This window comes from Panthera pardus, unplaced genomic scaffold, assembly GCF_024362965.1.
Source record: "Panthera pardus isolate Hobbes unplaced genomic scaffold, ASM2436296v1 HiC_scaffold_1, whole genome shotgun sequence".
Lineage (NCBI taxonomy): Eukaryota > Metazoa > Chordata > Mammalia > Carnivora > Felidae > Panthera > Panthera pardus.
In genome coordinates this window covers 40,848,498-40,874,766 of record NW_026526654.1, presented here as the reverse complement: position 1 = coordinate 40,874,766, position 26,269 = coordinate 40,848,498, and the positions used below count along the sequence as shown (strand labels likewise).

Here is a 26,269-nt window from a genome sequence, read left to right as displayed (position 1 = left end):
ACAAATGTTTCTGCATAAAAAATAATTTTATAACCTGTTGTAATTTTAGTGTAAAAGATAAAATTCCTCTGGTAGCTAAGTTGCAAAAAGTTTTGCTCTACAACATTAACGTTGTTGTTGTTGTTGTTTTCAAATAAAGGAAAGGAAAAGGGGATACAAATTTTCCATTCACACAAACAGAAGACAACTTTATCACAAACTACCCATTGAATTTATTTTTTCTTAAGTTTCAAAATTTGTCATTTGAATGTTAAAAAGAAAAGAGGGGCCATAGGGCTATTTTAGGAAGAAATTAGGAACTTTCCCATTGCAGAAAATTACAAGGTCCCTGAAGGGTAGTTTTTGATGTTTTTCTTTCTTTTGCTGCTAAGTACAATAGCTTGATAAAGCAAATGAATTCTTTTTCCATTGAAATCAGTAAGTCCCTACCATCTGCATTTCCATTAAGTGATTTGTCCAGACTCTGGTTATTTCATGAAAAATCCACAATGAAATCCTTCTTTTACATATTTTCTGTTATAAAAATTCCTTTTCCAAAGCATTACATGCCACTTCCCTAACACCTGCTCAGTATTATCCTGTGCTCTCACCTAAGCAAAAGCTTTTGTTCTCTGTTTAAGAAATACCTACTTATGGCTAGCTCCCCACTTTCTAGTTCTTTTTTTTCTCCAAAATTTTCTCTCAAGCTACTTTCTGCATTTGGGTCAAGATTCACTTGGACATCATCTCCTCCAAGCACCAATGCTTGGGCCTAATGCACCCACTTTGTGTGCTCCATAGCACCCTGTGAATGGTTCTATCATTTTGCTTCACTCTCTTTTACTGAAATTATCTAAATAGACCTCCTTCCCATGGAATTGAAATTCTTCATGGCAAGTTGTTGTATAAAACCTGATATAAAACTGTACTGATACAAATGGTACTGGTATCACACCATCAGCCTCTATCATTAATCATTAAGGTAAAGTCTGATAGTGAAAAACCTTTTAGTTTTTCTTCATCTGAGAATGTTTTTATTACCCCTTAGTTCCCGAAGGATAGTTTCACTAGGGATAAAACTCAAACTCATGATTGACTGTTCTTCTATTACAGCATTTAAACAAACATTGTGTCACTTCCTAATGGCCATCATAGACTCAGGTAAGCTGTCATTTTTTTTTTACTCATTTTAAGATATTTTCTTTGCTTTAGTTTCAGAAGTTTAATTATGATGTGTCTTGATGTGGATTTCCTCAACTTCATGAATCTGTAGGTTTGTTTCTTTTGCCAAATTTGAGATATTTTCAGACTTTATTTCTTTACTTTTTCATCTCTTATATCTTTGGCTGCTCAATGGGACTCCAAGAATAAGAATGTTGGGTCTTGTGTTATTGTCTCACAAATCCCTGAAGATGTGCTCATTTTTGTTGTTGTTGTTGTTGTTGTTGTATAGCCTATATTCTCTGTTGTTCAGATTGGCTGAGTCCTATTGTTCTGCCCTCAAACTCAGATCTATCTGCCATCATCTCCACTTTACTATTGAGCCCATCCACTGAGTTTTTAAAACTTATTGTATTTTTCAATTCTATAGTTTCCATTTGTTTTTTAATTCTAACTTCTGTTTCTTTTCTAAGGTTTTCTGTTTCTCATTTCAAGATATATCATAATTATTTGTTAACACATTTTTATGATGGTTACTTTAAAATCCTTGTGAGATAATTCCAACATTTTATTAATTTCACTGTTAGCATTAGTTGATTATCTTTTTGCATTCAGGTTGCAGTTCTCCCTGGTTCTAGATATGATGATGATTTTTTATTGTTATTTTGAACATTTTGGCTACTGTATATGAAGACTCTGTTTAAATTCTTTTATTTAAATTATTTTATTTTAACAGAAAGACACCCTGTTTAGGGTTGGCATGCAAGCCCTAGTCTTCTTTAATAATTCGGTTACACGTAATCTTAGCCAAAAGAATGAGAAGTGATAATGATTCAATTACAGTCTAGTTTTCAGAAACTGTGTGGTGCTATGTTGGTCTGTTTGGTTTATTTCATGTCACTGGGGCTTTACTGGTCCCCAGTGATGCCACTTGAGAAATCTGAAGGAGCTTACCAGCCAGACTGCCTTTTCCTGCTAGACTGGTGAAAGGATTCTTGGGCCCATGAGACAAAACAGTGCTTCCTGAGCTGAGAGCTTGTAGTGGTGTGTTGCCCCCTGCGTATGAAGGACAGAGAGGGTTTTCCAGGCAGAGTGTTTGTTGGGGCGTGATCCCCTATGTTGGTGCCCTCCAGCTGCACAGAGTCTTCAGATGGGAGAGGAGAATCTCAAGCCTGGCTGAAGAGATGAGAAACTCCTGGTCTGGGTACTTGTTGTGGTGCTAACCACCTTGCCATATCTCCTGGAAGCATGGTTTTTCTGGGAGGGAGATCAGAGTCATAGGACCAGTGGCAAAAGGGACTACCTTCTTTAGCTGCTTATTAACAGTAGCACTTCCAGTTGATCCCTCTTGCTGGTTCTACTGGATGCACCTGGTGTTGTCAGAGGCCCTCTCATTGGATCTCCAGTAAGAGTGAATTTATCTGGGATACCCTTTGTTGCTAGTTTGGAAATCAAGAAACACTAGGCCTACCTTCTTCTGGTGGCTGTGGGCTTACAAGGTGTCCTGCTATTGTGCTGCTCTCTAGCCCTGGGATCTCTCACCAATTCATCTTCCTCTTCCAATTTTTAAAGTTCTTTGATTGTCTGTTGGTTTATTTCCAGAGTTTATAGTTATATTTAGTGCAGAGGAGCAGGGAGAACCAAGTCTTCATCATGTCATAATGGGGAGTTCCATTATTACACATACAAATTCAAAATTTGATGGTCAAGTTTCGTGTGCCCTTACACATATACTATCTTTCTTCAGACTATGTGCAGAAATGTTCCACAGTTATGTAAGTAAGGCTTGTAACAGAGAGTGGGTAATTGGAATCCCTAAATGTCAGGAACATTCAGATGGTATCACTTGCAACTGTGTCCATCTGGGTGAAGATTTATAGGATCCAGAAGTTTGCAGTGGGACCTGGAAAATGTTGTTATTTCACTGTAGTGCATTCTGACTCTAGTACATACCTTCTGATTCCTTTAGATCAGGGTATTTTATTTGTTTTACCTATATAATTAGTCAAAACCAAAAATGGTAGCAAGTGAAAAATTCTTGAAGATTTTAGAGACCATTCAACGTCATTTTGTAGATGAGAAGAATTGAGGCCAAAGAGTTTTATCAGCTTTCTCCAGTAGAGCCAAACAGCAAGGGAACAGGATTCGATCTCAAGTTTTATGACTTTTGCTTAGTGCTTTTCTTAATTTACCATCGAAATAAATAATAATGATTCAATGCACTTTCACTATCAAATGTATTATACTAACTTCTTCACAATCTTTTTCTGTACACATTTAATTTGCCTGCATATTTGGTTCTCTTGTGCCCTATAAAAAGCATACCTATTCTGTTATTTACAAGTAAAGCATAAACAAAAATTTTAAATGATGCCCAATAATAAGAGATAATTTCTTAGTTTCCACCACTCATCCCAAGTAGTTTCCAGTCTGGTGAGAGATGCAGACATGTAAACTCACTATAATGTAAGACCTTGTGAAATAACTGGTTAAAAAAAAGAGTTGTCAAACAAAGTATTGTCAAAGAAGATTGGAAAAGTGGTAAAAACCCTAGGAGTTCAGGGCCAAGGAACTAAGAGATGTCCTAATGGTTGAATAAGAATTAAACAGTTGGAGTAGAGCAAAGGCATCCCAGGCTGAAAAAAATGGGATGAAAAACATGGAAGCAAGAAACTTTATTCCAGCTTTTTTCTAAGTGTCAGGACATGAAGCGTTGCTCTGGTTCTAAACCCAGTAGGTCTAAAATGGACTTGATCATCTTCTCAACAACCCTCAAATGTGTTTCTTCCTTTTTTCCTTCAACAATATTCAGTCTCTTTGTCTGGAAACTTGGTAGTCTGTCTAAATGCAGTTCACACCCTTCTATTTTTGTTTTTCATCAGGTGACCACAAAACTCTTGCTAGGTCTCCATCTCCCTATGACGTGCCTCCTGGATACTGTCATTGTTCTCCCTTTATTCAGTCCTAGTCTAGGCCCTTGTTATTGTTCATACAAAATAATGTACTTACTGCCCAAATAGTTTCTTCAACTCAAATCCCTCACTTTTTCAAGATCATCTTACTTGATTCTCCTTTGCCAGATTTACTTTTTGGAAAACAAGTGGCATTATATCACTTTCCTCATCAAAATCTTTGTTATTGATTTATTCATTTATTCACAATTGTTTAATTACTTACTATATGCCAGACATTGTGTATTAATTGCCTACTGAATAAAATCCAAACACATGGATCAGCCTATGTCATCTGACCCCAGACTCCCACCGATGTTCTGGATTCCATCTCTTCTGACTCCTCCTGGACTTTGTTCCCTTGGTTCTTCCTTCCCTTCATTTCCAAGCATTTTTACTTATAAACACACTCATGTCTCATCATTCAAAAATAACCTCTACACACACACACACACACACACACAAACACACACACACTCTCCCCAAGTTTTATCACTATCTACCTTCTTGAAATATTAGTCTTCTTGTTTCTATTTTCTCCATACAAGTTCCACATTTTTCAAATTTCCAGTATATATCAGTGAAAGTTTTTTAGCAGTGATGTGACATAATTATACATGTATTTTATAGACTATATATCTATACTATTAGAGACATATTGAATAGGAGAAAGGATGCAGGTCTATTTCAATAACTATTGCAATTGGCAAGTTACATCTCTAGGCAAGAGATGATGGTGGCATGAATTTGGGTGGTAGTTGTGGGGGTAGAGACAGAATGTAATGATTTAAAAAAATTGCAAAAGATAAAAATCCAAAGAAAATGGCTACTGACCGGATATTATAGAAAGGAAAAGGAACAGTCAGGGATGTCCTCCTGTAGTCTAGCATGAATAAGTCAGAGGAAAATCATTTGATATCATAAAACCCTAGAAAATTAGCAAGGTGAGCTTTAGATATTACATATTAAGTCAGGATGCAAATGAGACATATCAAGGAAGATGTTGAGTAATGCAATATGTGTAAGTGAGTCTCACACTTGTGGTTGATTGGAAAAATGACCAAAAATTATAGCTCCCCATACATGACCTTTGATAGTACTCAGCTGTACTCACTTTAGGCCGGCACTGATTTGGCCAATGGCACATTAGCAAGCATGATCCCAGCAGGTTTGAAAACCTCACATACAACAATGCTGACCCTCTTGCTATCCTTAGGAACTTTGTGATTGACCACAATATGATAAAACCCAGGATATCTTGCTGAATGATGAACCACTGGTTCAATCATCCCCATTGCTTGAGCCCACAGCATGTCAGGCATGAGATTGAAGCAATCCTAGTTCCTCCAGCCCCATCAAGCTTCCTGCTGACAGTAGTCACTAGCTCAGCAAAATTAGCTGAACTGATCCAGATAAAACAATCACCCAGAAGGCCTACAGAATCCTATGCTAAATAAGCAGGAATTATTTTAAGCCAATATATTTTGTAATGATTTGTTATGCAGCAAATGCTAATTGACACAACCTTCTGGGGATATGGTAATAGGAGTTAAGATATAAAGAGCTCATTCTGTGTTAGCATAGTGTTGAACATATTACATGGGTAAACTAAACAACGTAAGTAAAACTTTCACATAAATAGAAGTTTGATGATGTTAAAATATAAAAATAAAGAGTTAAATTATTCACTTTAATGAAGTTTAAAGGTGTTAGTATTTAAAGAAGAGGAATTAAGTATTTACTCAAAGCTACTCAGTTACTACATGACAGAATTGGAAGAAATATGAGGATATCTAAACTATAAACTTTCTAAGTCTACAAATTATGGAATTTCAGGAGTCTATAGCTTTGGGTTTACTGGACACTCCGAAGTTATTGGTTATGGTAAAATGTTACTTTAGTTTGCAGCCTTTTAGACCTTTGGTTATTTGTATTAAATGTTCCACAGTGTCTGCCAAGGTATATTTTCTACCTTGGTATTCTTCAAAATGCTAATTCTATGCTTTATGCATGCTTCATGGGCAGCAAGAAAAATTTATAGCCTTCAGATAAAATTATAGGTGTGAAACATTCCACACATAGCAATAATTTACCATATCATTTGACTTTTTTCTTAAAATATTGCATTCATGGAATTTTAAGTTACCAAATCAACAGGTTTTCTTAGTAAGAAGAATTACTTCATAACTGTCTTTTAAAAGGTTTTTTTAAGAAAAATAAATACAACCTGAACTTGTGAGATGAAGGTAATAATGGTTGTGCAGTATTTTGTAATCCTTGGCCATCACTCCTTTGCTGCATTTCTGATCTAAGGTCTACATGGATGCTCCAATTAGAGTGCGTTTTAAGATAAGATAATTTAAAGATAAGCTAACAACTAGCATGGAAGCTACATTACCAGAAATTTAATGACATAGGGAAGTATGAGTTTCCTATTGCTGCTGCAGCAAATTACTAAAATTTAGTGCTTATAACAACATAGATTTTTTATAGTATAGTACCAGAGGTCAGCAGTCCAATATAGGTCTCACTAGATGTTTTTGTTAGCTAGGCTACCATAACAAAATACCACAGGGGTGCCTGGGTGGCTCAGCTGGTTAAGTATCTGACTCTGGATTTCAGCTCAGGTCATGATCTCACAGTTCATGACTTTGAGCCCTGCATTGGGCTCTGCATTGATGGCTGTGGAGCCTGTTTGGGATTCTCTCTCCATCTCTCTGCCCCTCTCCTGCTTGCTCTCTCTCTCTTTCTCTAAGTAAATAAATAAACTTGAAAAAATGTGTGATTGAAATATTAAAAAAAAAATCACAGACTCTGTGACCTAAACAACAAAAATTTATTTTCTCACAGTTCTGGAGGCTGAAAAACCAAAGATCAAGGTGCTGGCCAGTTTGATTTCTGATGAGAGCTCTCTTCTTGACTGCCTTCTCTTTGTGTCCTCAGATGGTATTGAAAGAGAGCGCACTCTTATGAGGGGTATCAGCCCTATGACTCCATCCTTATGAACTCATTTAACCTTTATCACCTCCCCACAGACCCTATCTCTAAACACAGTCACGCTGTGGGTTAGAACTTTGGCTTAAGTAGAGGCGCCTGGGTAGCTCAGTCAGTTAAGCGTCTTGACTCTTGGTTTCAGCTCAGGTCATGATCTCTTGAGTTCGTGAGATGGAGCCTGGCATCGGGCTCTGTGCTGACAGCATGGAACCTGATTGGGATTCTCAATCTCCCTCCTTCCCTCCCTCCCCACCCCTCTCTCAATCCCTCTGTCCCTCCCCTACTTGTGTCCTACCTCTCTCTCCCTCAAAATAATACATAAACTTAAAAAAAACATGTATTTGGGGGGGGACATAAACATTTAGTCCATAACACAGAGCTAAAATCAAGGTGTCAGCAGGGCTGTATTCCTTTCTGCAGACTGTTGAGGAGAAGCCATTTCCTCTTCTTTTCCAACTCCTAGGGGCTGCCCACATTTATTGGCTCTCTGATCCCTTCCTTCTTGAAACCCGGTGTCTTAGTTTCCTAGAGCTGCCATAACAAAGAACCACAGTATGGGTGGCTCACAATAACAGCAGTGTATTGTCTTACAGTTCTAGAGGCTAGGAGTATGATATCAAGATGGTTGCAGGTTTGATTCCTGCTGTGGTCTGTGAGGGAGAGTCAGTTCCATGCATCTCTCTGGCTTCTGATGGTTTGTTGGTAATTTTTGGTACTTCTTGGCTTGCATATGCAACTTCAATCTTCTACCTTCACATGGTGTTTTCCCTGTCCCTTCACATGGTCTTCCATCTGTGCATGTGTCTCTGTGTCCAAATATCCTTTTTATAAAGATGCCAGTCATTAAGGTGAGCCCTAATGACTCCATTTTAATTTGATTACCTTTTCAAAGACCCTATTTCCCAATAATACCATATTCTGAGGTACTTGGTGTTAGGACTTCAACGTATTTATTGGGGGTGGGGCACAATTAAACCTAGAGCAGTTAGCAATGGCTAATAAAGTTCATCTCACATTGTATCACATCATTCTTACCTCCTCTTCTTCCTCCCTCTTCCACTTTTAAGGACCTGTGATTACACTGGGCCTACTAGATAACCCAGGATAGTCTCCTATTTGAAAATCAGGTGATTAGCAACCTTAATTCCATCTACTACCTGAGTTCTTTTTCTATGTAATATAATGTATTCACAGGTTCCAGGATTTAGGATGTGGATGTTTTGAAGGGTTGTTATTCTGTCCACCACACAGATAAATTGCCATTTGCTAAAACCTTCAGAAAGATTCTTGGATGTGGCTTCAAGGAAGAGTTAGAAAACGTACTTAGGCTTAAGAATATGCAAGTGATGTGACTCTGCATGGGCTGTGGTTGCTAAACTGCCTTCCAAGAAGCAGGGTTTTTGAGCTTTGAAAGAGCCAAGCACATCTGGTGCCAACATTAAAGTATTGGTAATAGAAGAATGGTTGAGCATTTCCACCAGCATTCTTGCATAGAACACACTTCAATCTTATACAAAGCACCAACTTTTCATTTAAATAAAGGTTCGACAGATAATAGGATTAAGTTTGAGTTAGTCTTATATTTTGTGCATAAATGTGTACTAAAATGATAAAAGTTCAATTTCAAAGAATAGTCTTTGGTTATAAGGGTATACCCTTATATACCTTATATATAGTCTTAGGGACACCTGGGTGGCTCAGTTGGTTAGGTGTCCAACTGTTGATTTTGGCTCAGGTCATGGTCTCATGGTTCATGGGATTGAGCCCCATGTCAGGCTCTGGGCTGACAGTGTGGAGCCTGTTTGGGATTCTCTCCCTCCCTCTCTTTCTGCTCCTACCCCCGCTTACTCCCTCTCTCCCCACCCACACTCTCAAAATAAATAAATAAACATTTTAAAAAAGGATGTAGTCTTAGAATTACATGACAAAACCTCCTGTACCCTTACCTCATCCCTGAACACACACACACACACACACACACACACACACACACACACACACAGTTCATTGCTACTCCATTGGTAAAACAAAGGAGAAAGAGAATAGGGCTCTTTATATTGCACTCGCTTAAAACCTATTCCTCTTCCTGAATCAGGTGGATATTTGGAATTCTGGTATGGTTTTCTCCATACTCAAGCCTGTTCTCACCCTCATGGAGTATGTAGAAGTTGCTTTATAGCTTTCCCATAATTCATACAGTTAATAATATTTATGTCATATCATCAAAATTTTATGAGACCTCTTATATTCATTATGTAAATTTATTCAGGAAAACATATATGCCAATTCCCTGAACTTGCAAACTGAATCGAGTATCCCATTTAGGATACCTGTAAAAGAAGAGGAATTATTTTAAAATATTGTGAATTCTTTCCAAGATCATCTCTAGAATCACTGTCAATTGCTGTAGATACTGGAATTTTCTTTCAAATTATAAAACAGAGGGAGGGACACAACAAAGTGAAAGAACAAGTATGCAAAACAATATACAGAGGAAAGAAAGGAAGAATAATGGAAATAAAAAAAGGGAAGAAATCTCCAGAGGCTGAAAAATTAAGAGAGATTATTGAACAGAGAAAGATTCTGAATCCTAAGAAAATACAGACCAGACTCTGGACAGAGGTATACAGAAAGAACTAAGGAAGGAAGTAATTGCAAAGAATGGTAATTCTACTATAAAAATAAAGAGGAAATGGAAGAGAAATGAAAACAGGAGCAAGGAGAGAGGAGAGAGAGCATAACCTGCGGTTGAAGATATTCTTTATTACTCCATCATGTACATTTTTATTTCAGTGTAAAGGGAAGAAAAAAGAGAATGTATGATTAGTCTCTGAAAAAAAGTGAACAGATGATGGCAGCCAGAGAGCCAGAAGTTTCTCAGGCCACTTGGAGGATGCTGCATTCTGACTTTGAACATTGGCTGGAATTCATTCTTGCTAACGTGAATCCAGGGATGACAAATCTCGGGGTGCTTTGCACCAGCCTGAGACTCATTAATCACACAAAGACTCCACACATGGGCTTTTATCAGTGATTCTCCAGGCATAGTAATCATGGGCTGTGCAGGAAGAAAAGTGGGATTGGGGCCTGCCAGGTCTTTTGCAGCAATTTTCCTGTGTGAAGTTGTCCTATGTTTGGAGTACTGTCCCTTACTGAGGCACTGCCCATTTATCTGCCACAAGTTTGTAAAGGTTGTTGGATTTTTAAGTGATTTCCAAAGGTTTCAGCACATTGTTTTTAAAGAATTCTGGGAGAACTCACAAATTAACATTTCAACCCTATATAAGGATTTAATGACATGTGTGTTTAGGAGATGGACCAGAAAAAAAGTAGTAGAAATTGAAAACGTAAGCTCTGAATGTGTGACTATTCAACCACATGCCCCAGGGTCTTCTGTTTAAATTTGATTTTACTCTGACTCCAGAAACATGCAATCAATGTGTATGAATTTACATTTGAGTGGTGATCTGTATTACAAAATCTCCTTGCTTTCCTAGGCAGGGTGTGTGTGTGTGTGTGTGTGTGTGTGTGTGTGTGTATGTGTCTGTGTGTGTGTGTGTGCATGTGCGTGTTCAAGATACTACCTAGACCTAAGATGGTTCTGATTTACTTACCACTAAGAAAGGATGTCTTATAAACTACATGTATTTCCAAAGATATAGCCTTTTCAAATAAATATCTTTTCATTAAAATGTGTAAGTTAAGAAGTACTTGGCTATTCTAGATACCAAATTGGTGTAAAATAAACAGAAAGGGAGAATTTCTATTTCAGGCACTCCAGGATCATCTGTCAAGAAATCTTTTTAGCACAAAGTAAAAATAAATGAAGCTGGTGAACAAGACAATGTCTTACCAAATGAGTCAAGTTCCAAGTTAATGTTACACAAATATTGCCATTTTTGTTGTCATTGTTGTTATTAGTAGCAGTCGGTTGGATGTTTAGGCCTCTTCAGGAGCAATACAAAAGGATGAAAGCCAAAGAACCCAAAACAATTTAAAACAATTCAAATTCTGTGTTGCCACCAGGCAGCATTGCCACAACTGTGAGTCTATCTGGATCTGAGCCAACAAAATATGACATCTGAAACCCATAGCTGGGAGTCTCTATAGAAATCCTTCTTTATTTAAAAATTTTTTAATGCTTACTTATTTTTGAGAGAGAGAGAGAAACAGAGTGGAAGCAGGGGAGGGGCAGAGAGAGAGGGACACACAATCTGAAGCAGGCTCCAGGCTCTGAGCTGTCAGCACAGAGCCCGGTGTGGGACTTGAATTCACAAACCATGAGATCATGACCTAAGCTGAAGTCAGACACTTCACCGAATGAGCCACCCAGGTGCCCCTAGAAATTCTTCTTTAAATGTTGAGTCATGGGGGAGAAAGTGCAGAGAAAACAGAAGTGGTGAAAGAAGGAAGGAGGCAGGAGACCTAAAATGAGTGCATTAAGTGCCGGATAAACATATTGCATAGTTGGTGTATGGTTATGAGTTTGGAGTAAAGAAATAATAAAAACCTCCATCACTTGCCTGGAATAAATAATTCCAGTTATTTAAAATACTTACTCGTCATATGCTTCTTATTAGATTACAAACAAACTGCCTTTGACAACTACCTCAAGAAATCTCTTTAAGTGTTTTCCTTTCCTTTTCATAATGGGACATCGTATCCATTACAGAAGCTACGTTGCAAACAGACACTTCTTCCTTGAGATAAATATTAAAAACTGAAAAGCTGTAGAAGAAATCTCAAGTGTTACTCTAATTTATTATTTATTTAGTTAATTAATTTGAAACCCCGTGGTGGGAATGGCAAAAGATAAAACTGAGCTCTGGAATTCAGAATATTTTCAGATACCTTGAAACATTTCATATAATTTGGACACTGAGTATAATTTTCTTTGGTGTTATTTTTAAAAATTAACGGACTTTATTTCTTAAGCAGTTTTGCTGAGCAGAAAGCGCAGAGAGTTTTCACTGACCGTCCTCCCCCAGTTTTTCCTATTATTAACATCTTGCATTAGTGTGGTACATTTGTTACAATTAATAGCCAAGAGTGATATGTTGTTATTATTAATTAAAGTCCATCATTTACAGCAGGGTTCACTCTTTATGTTGTGTTATGCTTGATATAAAAATAAATGGCAAGAGTAGAGCCCTGGTATTCCCAGAGGTTCTGTTGGTGGAAATAATGGAACTGCAATAATGCTGTTACCATGTGGCCAGAAGAGAGTGACTTGAAGGAGTAAGTAGGAGAGGAAGGGCAGACAGAAGGAATGGGCGGCTAGTGAAGCCATTCAGCTCATCATGGAATCCACTGGAGGCTGCTGCCAATTAGTTACTTTGTATTTAGATGTATGAGGCAGTGTGCTCTGCATTAGGCATAATCTAAGTAAGTACTTGTATCTTACTGTTTTCATTTTTACCAAGATATCACTGACATATAACATTGTGTAAATTTAAGGTATCCAGTGTGATGATTTGATATTCATATATATTGCAAAATGATTACCATAATAAGATTAGTTAATACATCAGTCAGTTCTTGCATCTTGAGTACATACCCCTTGTAGAGATTTTCCCTTGACATTTGCTTGGAAGAAGTCTGTGGGAAAATATCAGTCTCTGGTATTTTCAACATTTCCAATGAAATGATATACAGAATACACAATGAAAGCCCTGCGCTTAAAATTGAGCTCTTCAACAAAAAAATTTTAAGTTATTTTAAAGAATACATCCTCTTTGTTTTTATTAAATAGGGGCATTTAGCTATTAAAAACTCTGATGCCCAAGTATACTGTATCCTCCATATGTAACATCTTTTCATAGACCAATGGTTACTATTAGTATCTACCTTTTACTGAGTGCTGTAAGTGTAATGGATCCGGGAAAAAGAATAGGAATAAGCCCTCTGTGTTACATTTTTCATTTTGTAGCAAAATTTAAAGGTATTTTTTTAGTTCTGTTCATTATTGGTATAGGTTGAATTATGTACACGCCCCAAATATAATAGTCCTAATCACAGTACTTCAGAATGTGACTTTATTTGAAAATAAGGTCTTTACAGAAGTAATCAAATTAAAATGATGTCATTAGGGTAGGCCCTAACTCAAGAGGACTGGTGTCCTTATAAAAAGGGGAAATTCAGACACATAAAGAGACACTGCATATAGGAAAGACAATGTGAAGAGACACAGGTAGGGCCATCTATGGCCAAGGAGAGAGACCTAGAAAATATCCTTCATCACATACCCTAAGAAGGAATCAATCCTGCTGGCACCTTGATTTTTGGCTTCTAGCCCCCAGAACTATGCAAAAATAAATTTCTGTTGTTTAAGCCACCAAGTTTGTGGTATTTTTATGGCAGCCCTACAAAACTAATATAATTATGTTGTTTTTTTTTATTTTTAGTGTGGTCTGTGTGTGTGTGTGTGCCATATGTAGAATTCTCATTTTAAATGTAAAATATTTTAGGTTAGTAAATATGATATCCCATGATTTGGACTTCTGAAAATTGTAATAGTAATTTCCATCCAAAGTATAATTTATGAAGCATGTGTTGCTATATATACATAAGATATTTAGTTTTATTCCAGAAGTTTTTAAAAAAGATTTTGAGTAGCAACTTTTTGGTGTAGAAGACACATATAAGGGTAATTTCACAAAGGACCAATGTACAGGCTGATTCAAGTCCATTTTTTTTTTCTCTTGATTTTCCTCAAGGAAAATAGGCTCATACCTCTGAGATTGTGGGAAGCTCTGACCTTCAGATTTTCTGTTTTCTTCCATTTTTGGAGCCATATATCTATGTATTTAATGCATATTTGTATACCAAATATTCTTGTTCCTGCCTTGGGTGATAGGATGACAATCCTTTGTACCAAAAATAATGCAAATCGTCTTAACTATCCTATTGCAATACAGCTTTCAAAAGCAGCTAAATCTGTCGGACAAATGATAACAAAAAGAACACATTCTTACTTATACCCTTGTAAGGACCACAGTGAAATTTGTAATCTTTCCATACTAATCATTATCCAGTGAACAAAACTTACGTCACCAATTCCAGTCATTGAGTCAGTATGGGGACAGATTTATGGCTGCTAAGGAGGCAACCTGACATACCATCAAGTACAAGATAGTGTTGGATTGGGTTCTTGTGTTATGAGAAGGACACTGGTGAACTCTAGCCATAAACATTCTCTAGCCCAAGCCCACTTCTTCCTTTTTCTGAGATGTGAAGTTTGGAGCTTTAACCAGGTCATAGTTTAGACTCTGGTGAGTGGATCTAAAGTTGTTTATTGAATAATGTTTTAGATTTGCCTGCTGGGTCTTTTTGCTTGTTTTTTTTTTTTTTTGATGTTTGTTTGTTTTTGTTTTTATAAATTACCTCTGTCTTCCCAAACAACGTTTCTCTTAAATAATAAAGTATGAATTTTGGCATCTTTTTAGCTGGTTTATGGGAGACAAGTTTCTCCTTTCAATGTATTAAACAAAACACCTAAACTTCAGGCATTTGTTTGAATCTATACTCAAATTAGGTTCAAAAGGCAAAGTCTAATGCAGTGGTTCTTAAACTTGACTCTGAGTTACATAAATCCAGGAGTATTTATAAAACTAAGAATTCTGGGCCAAATAAAAGTTGTGTGTTTGGCCCTATAAGGTTTGTAGGTTAGGTTAAGTATCTTTAATAACCCACAGATGGGTCTTCTGAAGTCAGTCTGGCACTGCTTCAGGCAGCCAGACTGGATGCAATAAGTTTTACCGTTGGTAGAACCCTGAATATTCTGATGAGAGCACTGTAATTTTTATAACCTAAAATTTCTTAAAAACGAGGAAACTCCAAAAACAGGTGTTAGTGAAAAGAGATGGGCATCAGGCTCAAATAAACCTTCATCAAGTAACTGAACTTCTCTAAGTTTTCTTGTTTTTGAGTGGGGATAATAATACTTTTTTGCAAATAGACTGGAGATGGTGTGTATTAAATGCCAGCCCAGGGCCAGGCACATACTGACTGCTCAATAACAAGAGAGTTCTTATTATTATAGAAGAGGTATGAACCAGTCCTCTAGGGGAGAGAAACTGTTAGATTTTCCTATCTCTCCCTGTATTCATGAGAAGAACAGAAAATTAGATCCTTAAACTGTATTGTTTTCTATCTCTACGAAAACATTTTCAGAGAATCATCATATAACAATATGCTTTTAATTTTTACTCAGTTGTATGAAAAAGAAAGCTATACAATTAATTCTGCACCTTGTGCTGAAACACTGAAAACATTGTGTATCGACTCAGTATAAAAGTTTACCCATTGGAGTTAAATACTAGGAAACATATCATTCATCTAACATACTAATATTCTTCCAATTATAGATAACGTTTGCCGTAGCCACCACTGCCAAGAAGCTAAATTCTGACTTAAAGTTTTTAACATGTATATTTATTTATTTATTTTTGAGAGAGGGAGACAGAGACAGAGACAGAGAGAGACACAGAGAGAGACAGAGAGAGAGAGGGAAAGTGCACAAGTGGGGAATGGGAAGAGAGAGGGAGACACAGAATCTGAAGCACACTCCAGGCTCTGAGCTGTCAACACAGAGCCTGACGTGAGGCTTGAACCCACAAACTGTGAGATCATGACCTGAGCCAAAGTCGGTCACTAAACTGACTGAGCCACACAGGCACCCCTCTGACTTAAATTTTTAATTTAATCTCAGTAATTGTTCTTATCCTGGGTATTTTTATATAATTATGTGCATAGATTTCTTTCTTTGCCCTTACTCCCCAACATTTATTATTCTTTCTGTGTCAATATTTTCATTGTTTCTTTTCCCCCAAGCTAATCTTTAACTGAAGAAGCAGAATTCTAATAAACTTTGGGCTTCACCTGGATAACTCAGTTGGTTAAGCATCCAACTCTTGATTTCAGCTCAGGTCATGATCTCACAGTTCATGGGTTCGAGCCCTGCACCAGGCTCTGTGCAGACCGCATGGAGCCTGCTTGGGATTCTCTCTCTCCGTCTCCCTCTGCCCTTCCCCCACTCATTCTCTCTCTTTCTCTTTCTCTCTCAAATAATTGTGACTACTAGCACGGTTGAGTAGTTCTGATTCATTGTGAGGAACCAAAAGTTTGCCCATCATTGCTTCCCACTGTTAGTGCAAATGTCAATACAGTACAAAAGGCAAATATCTTCATATTATTAAGGAAATAGCTCTGACCTCATGGATCCCCTAAGAGTCTCACGGAAACCCCCAAATAGCCCCAAACCAGACTTTCAGAACTGCCTATGAAAAAGATAAAATCACAACCTTTAGTTTCAAGTTATTTATTTCTTTGGGTATTGTCTTTTCTTCCTTAAAATGCAAACTCCAGCAAAACAGCTCTTGTGCCTGTCTGTTCTCTCTTGTATCTTAGAACCTACTACCGTAGATGGATGACCTGAGTCTAATGAAACTATATAAATGTAGACATACATAACTATTTTAATACTAAAAATCAGGTGAACTATGTATTTTTAGAATGCTTGTGTTTGTATGGCATATACCTATAATAATATTTCTTTTATTTTTAAGTTTATTTATTCTGAGAAAGAGAGAGAGAGTATGAGAGGGGAAAAGGAAGAGAGAGAGGGAAAGAGAGAATCCTAAGGAGGCTTGTCAGTGTGGAGCCCAATGTGGGGCTCAATCCCACAAACCATGAGACCATGACCTGAGCTGAAACCAAGACTCAAGCACTTAACCAACTGAGCCACTGAGGTGCCCCTATGGTAAATATTCCTTAAGGCAAATAAACTATGTTTAAAGTTTTACATGATATATATTTTAGCAATCAATAATAGTTAAAAAAAATTTTTGAACCAAACATGTGAGACGAAAGTTTATAATTTTTCTATTCTTTCTATATAGTCTTATAAAATCACTGCCATTTAAGAAATAATTAAAGATGCTATAACCAAAATATATAGAAAAAAAGTGTTTGGAGATTTTAGGCAGTTACCTCATTCAAATACTATGTTTTTTTCTGAATTTTGTAATATTTTTCAGATTTAAAATTTTATGTTTTTATTATCTTTTATTCTAAACAAATTTTTTTAATAACTAATTTGATATTCTTGTTCTTAAAAACCTCACTACCACCACCAATTGCATAAGTTTTAAGGACTAAAATGTGAGTCCACTTTTATCTAAAGTAGTACCTTATGCAGAATAAGTGTATCCTAAGTACGGGGGCACCTGGGTGGCTCAGTTGGTTAAGTGTCCAACTCTTAATTTCACTTCAGGTCATGATCTCATGATTCATGAGTTTAAGCCCCCTGTCGGGCTCTGCTCTGTCAGCACAGAGCCTGCTTGAGATTCTCTCTGTGCCTCTCTTTGCCCCTCCCCCACACATGTTCATGCTCTCTCTCTTTCAAAAACAGACTTTGAGAAAAAAATAATAAACATATATTAAGTGTTGATTGTCTAACTGGATCTATTCAAGTATTGTAGTAGAGCCTAAACCTCTAACTGAGCTCTAAAAATTTTTATTTGGAACAATCAAAGAGAAAGACAACTTATATAATGATGATGGATGAGAACATGTAAGTTACACTCCATGTATTTCAAGACGGATCTTTATACCAAATATAGTACAATGTGTATTGAAAAGGGGCACCTGGCACCCAAGAGAGGTGGTAAAATGTACAGAACAAAGAACCGATTTACACATAGGGCTATTGCCATCCCTCTCTCAATCTCTATCTCTACCTCTCTCCGTAAGATCTGAATAACCTTACCTAATTTCCCTGAATTTGCTGACAACTCTTGATGCTTACGGTCCACATTCCCTCCACTGGAGACCAATTCTCCACTGATTTAACTTCACACACTTCAGTTTTACTAACAAAAATCTACATGTATTTCACTACAGGTAAGTTTTGATTTCTGAGATCATATTTTAGGAAACAAAGTGAAAGAATTTAAGTCGAAATGCCTAACAGGAGAGACATGAAATTATTTCTTACAAAAAAAAAAAAAAGGACTAGAGTAACTGGCTTTTATTTTAAGGCAAACATATTCAGAAGACATGGAAAGGGGCAGGTAACCATGGATTACAAAAGATAACATAAATCTGTAGAGATAAGTTCAGGGAGACCAAGAGCCAAATGAAATGTGGCCTGCTCCCAACTCCCAACATACCAAAGAGAATGTATGATACTCATCTTCATATACTCACTATGGAGATCAAGAGAGAGAGAGAGAGAGTGGCAAATGAGAAACTAATGTGTATGAAAGAGGGCAGTGTCAAAGAGGATTAGATTTAAGTAAGCCAGAAGTTGGATTTGGAGCTGTGGTGAAAACGCTATACAAAAATACAAAAGAAGGCCTTTTTTTTTTTTCTATTTCTCCCTTTTTGCATTTGATATTCTGACTTCAAAGTTAACATTAAAGGCATAAAGGAGAAATTTAAAATTACCTAAGTTATGCAAAATCTTGATCTCTGTCCTATTTATCTTTTTTATAATGCTTTATTTAAAATTTAAAAAATTACATTTATTCACCTATACTTTGCTTTATGGAGATATCAGAGGAGTCTTGGGGACTGGATGGGAAGTTGGACCATTTTATGTTAAAAACCCTTACCAAATTTTAGACTCCAGGAATCTTTTAAAATGTATTATGGACTTTATTTGGTGCAGTGCTAAATACTATTAAATATTATGAAAGTTTTAAAGCAACCAATGAACATAGAGGGGCATTTTTTAACATCTTTGGCTATTAAAATTCTTTATTATAATTATATGTACAAGACACCTAGATACACACACACACTTTCATATATTCAGTCCATAGTTATCATAGCTGTTGAAATTACCAGAAGGCCAATGTTCTAGGAAAATAAGCTAGTGGACATTTTACAGAATGTCTCTGGAAGTTAAGTTTTTCTAGATGCAGGAGATCTGTCACATAGGAAAACCTTTTGGCGTTATCACTTTCTGTGTTTGACAGGTTTCAAAGTCTGTCATCTAAGCAAGTAGATCCGAGCCTCTCGTGAGAAGATTTTGTCTCAGAAGAAAGTCTCTACCCTCCCATGGCAATGTCCACAATGCAGTTCTTCGTACTGCTATGCCTTCTTTTTCTCTCAGCTTACTAGTATAGCCATTATGTTTATGAACCATTGCTAAAAATGTTTTCACTTGGTAATATTCTTTTTTTATTAAAATATCCCCTTTCTAACTGAATAACTTTTACGTACACTTGAGAGAAGAAAGTTATCCATGAACATATACCTCTGTTCTCTTCCCCCCTATCCCACCAAATAATTCAGAGATGTAGATCTCCGCAGAAAAACTGACAAATTCAGCTCTGCAGACAAAACTGTGCCCCAAAAAAAATGTATCCTCATCTAAATGCTAGCTCCGTGACACTTGAGGGAAGAATGGATTTGATTTCAGTCTTGTCATTAACTTGTTCCTCACTTGAGACTGGTGTTCTGAAGAGTTATTTAAAACTCAATTGTACAAACCAAAGAGGCTTTCTGTGACTGCCACAGATATTTGTTCTTACATTCTCTTTCCATTTATCCTACTTTCTCTGTACTGGTTCAATTCCTTTCCCTGTAATTAATATATTTTGAAACCTGGTAGATATTACTCTTCTCAGGCCCTGTAATAATGCTTAGTAGCTTCAAACATTATGACTATCCAGACATTTCAAGACATATCCAAACATTTCAAGAAATCTACATTTTACTTGTTACCAGGGAGAAATTTTATAATTTAGACTAATAATTATCTATCATGGTGCATTGAGAAATTTTACTTAGAAATTATTTATCTAAATATAGATTAAGATTGTGAAAAAAAAAAACAGATAAAAGTCCATACAATTGTAATTAGTGCAGTCAGTGTGCAAGAATACCTGACTGGCAAGAAAGCATATAAACTTAGAGAATCTAAATGAACTTTAGAGAATTTGATTAAAATGTTTGCAGCTCAGAAAAAAGGAAAATAAGATATTTTTGAAGTAGTTCTTACATCAAGTACCATCTTTTCTTAATTTAGAGATAGTATTTTTATTTTCCTGTTACTAGTGACAAGGTTGCCTCCGACTTTAACATACTGTTGAGTCAGAACTAATCTAGTGTCAAAATTCACATTCACATTCACATTCTAATCCTATTTCTCCAGTGGGGCCTTGGCCAAATCCAAGACTCATTATTGTCAACTGAAATGTATGGGACTCTAGTAGGTGACGTGTAAGTGTCCTCCCACTCTACTGTCATAAGATTTTAAGAGGAGGGGCACCTGGGTGGCTCAGTTGGGTAAGCATCCAACTTCGGCTAGGTCATGATCTCGCAGTTCGCGTGTTCGAGCCCCGCGTTGGGCTCTGTGCTGACAGCCCGGAGCCTGGGGCCTGCTTTGGATTCTGTGACTCTCCTTCTCTGCCCCTCCCCTGCTCACATTCTCTCTGTCTCTCTCAAAAATAAACATTAAAAATTTTTTTTAAATAAAATAAAGTAAAAAGATTTTAAGAAGAATCATCTCCTATGGACAAAATTGGAAAACCAGTGGGCTGATAATAATCATTGAATGAAGGAAGAAAGTGAAAAGAATGAAAGTAAGGATAGAGGAAATATGAGAATAAAATAATCTGAATAGCTAGAAAGGGCTTTTTATTTTAATTCCAGTCTAGTTAACATAAATTGTCCTATTATTTTTAGGTGTACGATACAGTGATTCAACAATTCTACAAATTACTGAGTGCTCATTATGATAAGTGTACTTTTAATCCGCTTCACGTACTTCACCCATCCCTTCACCCGCTTCCCCTCTGGTAACCATCAGTTGTTCTCTATAGATGAGAGTCTGTTTTTTTGGGTTATATCTTTTTTCTTTGTTCATTTGTTTGGCTTCTTTACTTACATATAGGAGTAAAATCATGGTATTTCTCTTCCTCTGACTGATTTATTTCACATAGTATTATATTCTCCAGATCCGTTTTGTTGCAAATGGCAAGATTTCATTTTATGTATGCATGTATTTACGTATACATTTTTAATTTCCAGTGAGTTAACATACAATGCAGTATTACTTTCAGGTATACAGTTTAGTGATTCGACACTTATATACAATACCCAGTGCTCACCATGACAGGTTCACTACTTAATTCCCATCACCTATTTAACCCATCTCCCCAACCACCTCCCCTTTGGTAACCATCAGTGTGCTCTCTATAGTTAAGAGTCTCTTCCTGGGTCTCTTTCTCTCTTTTTTCTCTTTGCTTCTTTGTTTTGTTTCTTAAGTTCCACGTATGAGTAAAATCATATGATGTTTGTCTTTCTCTGACTGACTTATTTTACTTAGTATTATACTCTCCAGCTCCATCCATGTCATTGAAAATGGTACTATTTCATTCTTTTTATGGCTGAGTAAAATTCCATTCTCTCTATATATAATATCTTTATCCATTCATCTATCGGAATGGACACTGGGCTGCTTCCATAATTTTACTATTGTAAATAATACTGCAAAAAACATAGAGATGCATGTATCTTTTCAAATTAGAGTTTTTATATTCTTTGGGTAAATACCCAGTAATGGAATTACTAGATCATATGGTAATGCTGTTTTTATATTTTTGACAAAACTCCATATTGTTTTCCACAGTGGCTATACCAGTTTGCATTCCCACGAACATTGCAAGAGGGTTCCTTTTTCTCCACATCCTTGTCACCACTTGTTGTTTCTTTTGTTTTTGATTTTAGCCATTCTGGCAGGTGTGAGCTGATATCTCACTGTAATTTTAATTTGCATTTCCCTGATGATGAATGATGAATTTTCATGTGTCTGTTAGCCACCTGTACATCTTTTTTGGAGAAATGTCTCTTCATAACTTCTGCTTATTTTTATTTGGGTTATTTGAGATTTTTGGTGTTGATTTGTATAAATTCTTTATGTATTTTGGATACTTTATATATTTTGCACATGTTTTTTTTCCAATTCAGTAGGTTATCTTCTAGGTTTGTTGACTGTTTCCTCTGCTATGCAGAAGCTTTTAATTTTCATGCAGTCCCAATAGTTTATATTTGCTTTTGTTTCCCATGCCTCAGGAGACATATCTAGAAAAAGATTTCTATGGCCAGTGTCAGAGAAATTACTGCCTGTCCTCTCTGCTAGGATTTTTAAGGTGTCAGGTCTCACATTTAGGTCCTTAACCACTTGACTTTATTTTTGTGTATAATATAAGAAAGTGATCCAGTTTCATTATTTTGCATGTAGCTGTTTAGTTTTTTCAACACCATTTGTTGAGGAGACTGGTTTTTTTTTTCCATTGCATATTCTTTTCTTTTTGTCTCTTTTGTGGAAGTGTAATTGACAATATAATCATGGGTTTATTTCTGGGTTCTCTATTCTGTTCTGCTGATCTATGTGTTTGTTTTTGTGCCAGTACCATACTGCTTTGATTACTACAGATTTTCAGTGTAACTTGACATCTGGGATTGTGATACCTCCAGTTTTTTTCTTTTCAAGGTTGCTTTGGCTATTCAGGGACTTTTTTTGGTTCCATACAAATTTTAGGATTATTTTTTCTAGGTCTGTGAAAAATGCTCTTGGTATTTTGATAGGAATTGCATTGAGTCTGTTGATTGCTTTGGGTAGTATGGACATTTAAACAATATTTGTTCTTCCAATTCCACGAGCATGGAATATCTCTCGGTTTGTTTAAATGGAATATTTTTTAATTTGATTTGTATAGTTTTCAGAGTATAGGTCTTTCACCTCCTTGGTTAAGTTTATTCCTAGGTATTTTATTCTTTTTGGTGCAATTATAAATGGAATTGTTTTCTTAATTTCTCTTCCTGTAGGTCATTATTAGTGTATAGAAATACAACAGATTTCTGTATATTATTTTTTTCTTTCCTATGACCTTACTGAATTCATTTATCAGTAGTCTTTTGGTAGTGTCTTTAGAGATTTCTATATATAGTATCATGTCATCTGCAAATAATGAAAGTTGTACTTCTTCCTTATCATTCTGGATATTTTTAATTTCTTGTCTGATTGCTATGGCTGAGACTTCTAGTACTATGTTGAATAAAAGTGGTGAGAGTGGAGATCCTGGTCTTATTCCTGACCTTAGGGGGAGAACTCTCAGTTTTTCACTATTTTTTAAGTTTATTTATTCATTCATTTATTTATTTAGAGAGCATGAGCAAGGGGCAGAGAGAAAGGGAGAGAGAAAATCCCAAGCAGGCTCCATGCTGTCAGCACAGAGCCTGACATGGTGCTCAATCCTATAAACTGTGAGATCATAACCTAAGCCAAAATCAAGAGTCAGTTGGTCACTCAACCAACTGAGCCACCCAGGCACCCCTGTTTTTCACTATTGAATATGATGTTATCTATGGGATTTTTATATATGGTTTCCTTATGTTGAGGTATGTTTCCTCTAAACCTACTTTGTTGAGGGTTTTTCTCATGAATTGGTGTTGTATTTTATCAAATGCTTTTTCTGCATCTATTGAAATGATCATATGGTTTTTATCATTTCTCTTGTTTATGTGACATATCAGACTGATTGAGTTGTGAATATTGAACCACCTTTGTATCTCAAGAATAAATCCCACTTGATAGTGGTTAATGATTATTATAATGTATTTTAGATTTGATTTGCTAATATTTTGCTGAGGATTTTTGCATCTATATTCATCAGGAATACAGTAAAATCTTGGTTTGAGAGCATAATTCATTCCAGAAACATGCTTGTAATACAAAGCACTTGTATATCAAAGCAAATTTTAAGAACCATTGGCTCAGTTGTAATCATGTGACATTCAGCATCATGTACTACTCATATTGCAAGAAGTCATTCATTTATCAGGTTAAATTTTTTAAGAAATGTTTGGTCATCTTGCAGAATACTTGCAGAACAGATTACTCCAATTGAAGGTTTTACTGTATTGGCTTGTAGTTCTCTTGTTTGTATATTTATCTGGTTTTGGTATCAGGGATATGCTGGCCCCATAGAATGAATTTTGAAGTTTCCCTTTGTATTCTATTTTTTTGAAAAGTTTGAGAAAAATAGCTATTGACTCTTTAAATGTTTGGTAGAATTCACTAGTGAAGCCATCTGTTCCTGGACTTTTGATTGTTGAGAATTTTTACATTACTGATTCAATTTCATTGTTGGTAATCCTCTGTTCAGATTCTGTTTCTTCCTGATTCAGTTTTGGGAAATTATATGTTTCTAGGAGTTTACCCATTTCTTACAGGTTGTCCAATTTGTTGGCATATATTTTTTTTCATAATATTCTCGCATAATCCTTTGTCTTTCTGTGGTTTCAGTGGTTATTTTTCCTCTTTCATTTCTGATTTTGTTTATTTATAAATTTTGTTGATCTTTTCAAAGAACCAGCTCCTGGTTTAATTCACTTGCTTTATTTTTTGTTTGTTTGTTTTTGTTTTTTGTTTCTATTTTGTTTATTTCTGCTCTAATATTTATTATTACCTTCCTTCTACTGGTTTGGGGTTTTGTTTGTTCTTCTTTTTCTAGCTCCTTTTGGTGTAAACTTGGATTGTTTATTTAAAATTCTCTTGCATCTTGAGATAATCCTGTATTACTATGAATGTCCTCTTAGAACACCTTTTGTGCATCCCAAAGATTTCTGACCATCATGTTTTCATTTCCATTTGTCTCCATGTATTTCTTGATTTCCTCTTTAATTTCTTGGTTGACTCATTATTGCTTAGTAGTTTGGTATTTAACTTCTGTGTATTTGTGTTCTATCTGGGTTTCTTCTTGTTGTTAATTTCTAGTTTAGTAGTTCTGTGGTAAGAAAAGATGCATGTATGACTTAAGTCTTTTTGAATTCGTTAAGACTTATTTCATGGCCTAATATGTGATCTCTTATGGAGAATGTTCCATGTGCCCTTGAAAAGACTGTGTATTCTGCTGTTTTAGAATGGAATGTGCTAAGTGTATCTGTTAAATCCAACCGCCCCAATTCAGGCCACTGTTTGCCTGTTGATTTTCCATTTGGATGATCTATCCATTGATGTACTATAGGTTGTCAAAGTCCCTTACTATTATTTTATTACTATCAATTAGTTCCTTTATGTTTGTTATTAGGGGCTTTATGTATTTATGTGCTTCCATGTTGGGTGCATAAATCTTTACAAATGTATCTTGTTTGATTTTTCCCTCTTTGATTATATAATGGACTTCTTTTTATCTTGTTACAGTCTTTGTCTTAAAGTCGATTTTGTTCCATATAAGTATTGCTCCCTCAGGTTTTTTTTTTCCACTTCCATTTGCATGATGAATGCTTTTCCATCCCTTCACTGTCAATCTGCATGTGTCTTTAGGTCTGAAATGAGTCCCTTGTAGGCTGCAAATAGATGAATCTTGCCTGTTTGTCCATTCTGTCACCCTGTATCTTTTGTTTGGAGAGTTTAGTTCATTTACATTCAAATTAAGTATTATGTGTACTTATTGACATTTTGATACTTGTTTTATGGTTGTTTTTGTAGTTTTTCTCTGATCCTTTCTTCTCCTGCTCTCTTCTCTCACGGTTTGCTGGATTTTTTTAGTGATAATCTTGGACTCCTTTCTCGTTACGTTTTGCGTATATATCACTGGTTTTTGATTTGTGATTACCATTAGGTTTGTATCTAATATCTTACACATTTAGCAGTGTATATTAAGTTGATGGTCCCTTAAGTTTAAATCCATTCATTAACCCCAACACCACCACATTTTTTATATATGCTATCATATTTTGCAAACTTGTTTTGTGAATCTCTTGACTGATTTTTATAGATCACTTAATTTTATAGTTTTTGTGTTTCTACTGTTCTTATTCCTACTTACGATCTTTCCTTTCCATTCAAAGAGCCACCTTTAATATTTTTTATAGGGCTGCTTTAGTGGTCACAAATTTCTTTAACTTTTATTTGTCTGGCAAACTCCTTATCTCTCCTATTTTGAATGATAGGCTTTCTGGGTAGAGTACTTTTGGTTGCAGGTTTTTTCTTTCAGCACTTTGAATATATCATGCCACTAAATATATCAATAAACTGAGTATATTGCTTCATTTATAGAGTCAGAACAAGAGTGAACAAACTTCAGCCTAAGCCAAATCTGACCCACGATCTATTTTTGTAAATAAGGTTTTACTGGAACATAGTTTCATTCATTTGCTTACATATG

At 35.9% G+C, this 26,269-nt stretch overlaps 1 long non-coding RNA gene across 1 annotated transcript in view; it reads left to right on the top strand.

The window, feature by feature from the left end:
• Positions 1-26,269, top strand: part of LOC109264214 (uncharacterized) — a 475,998-nt gene that overhangs the window by 303,953 nt on the left and 145,776 nt on the right. The window contains exon 4 of the long non-coding RNA XR_002078658.2: positions 1,093-1,140. This is a non-coding gene — a long non-coding RNA (uncharacterized LOC109264214). The remainder of the gene's footprint in view (positions 1-1,092; positions 1,141-26,269) is intronic.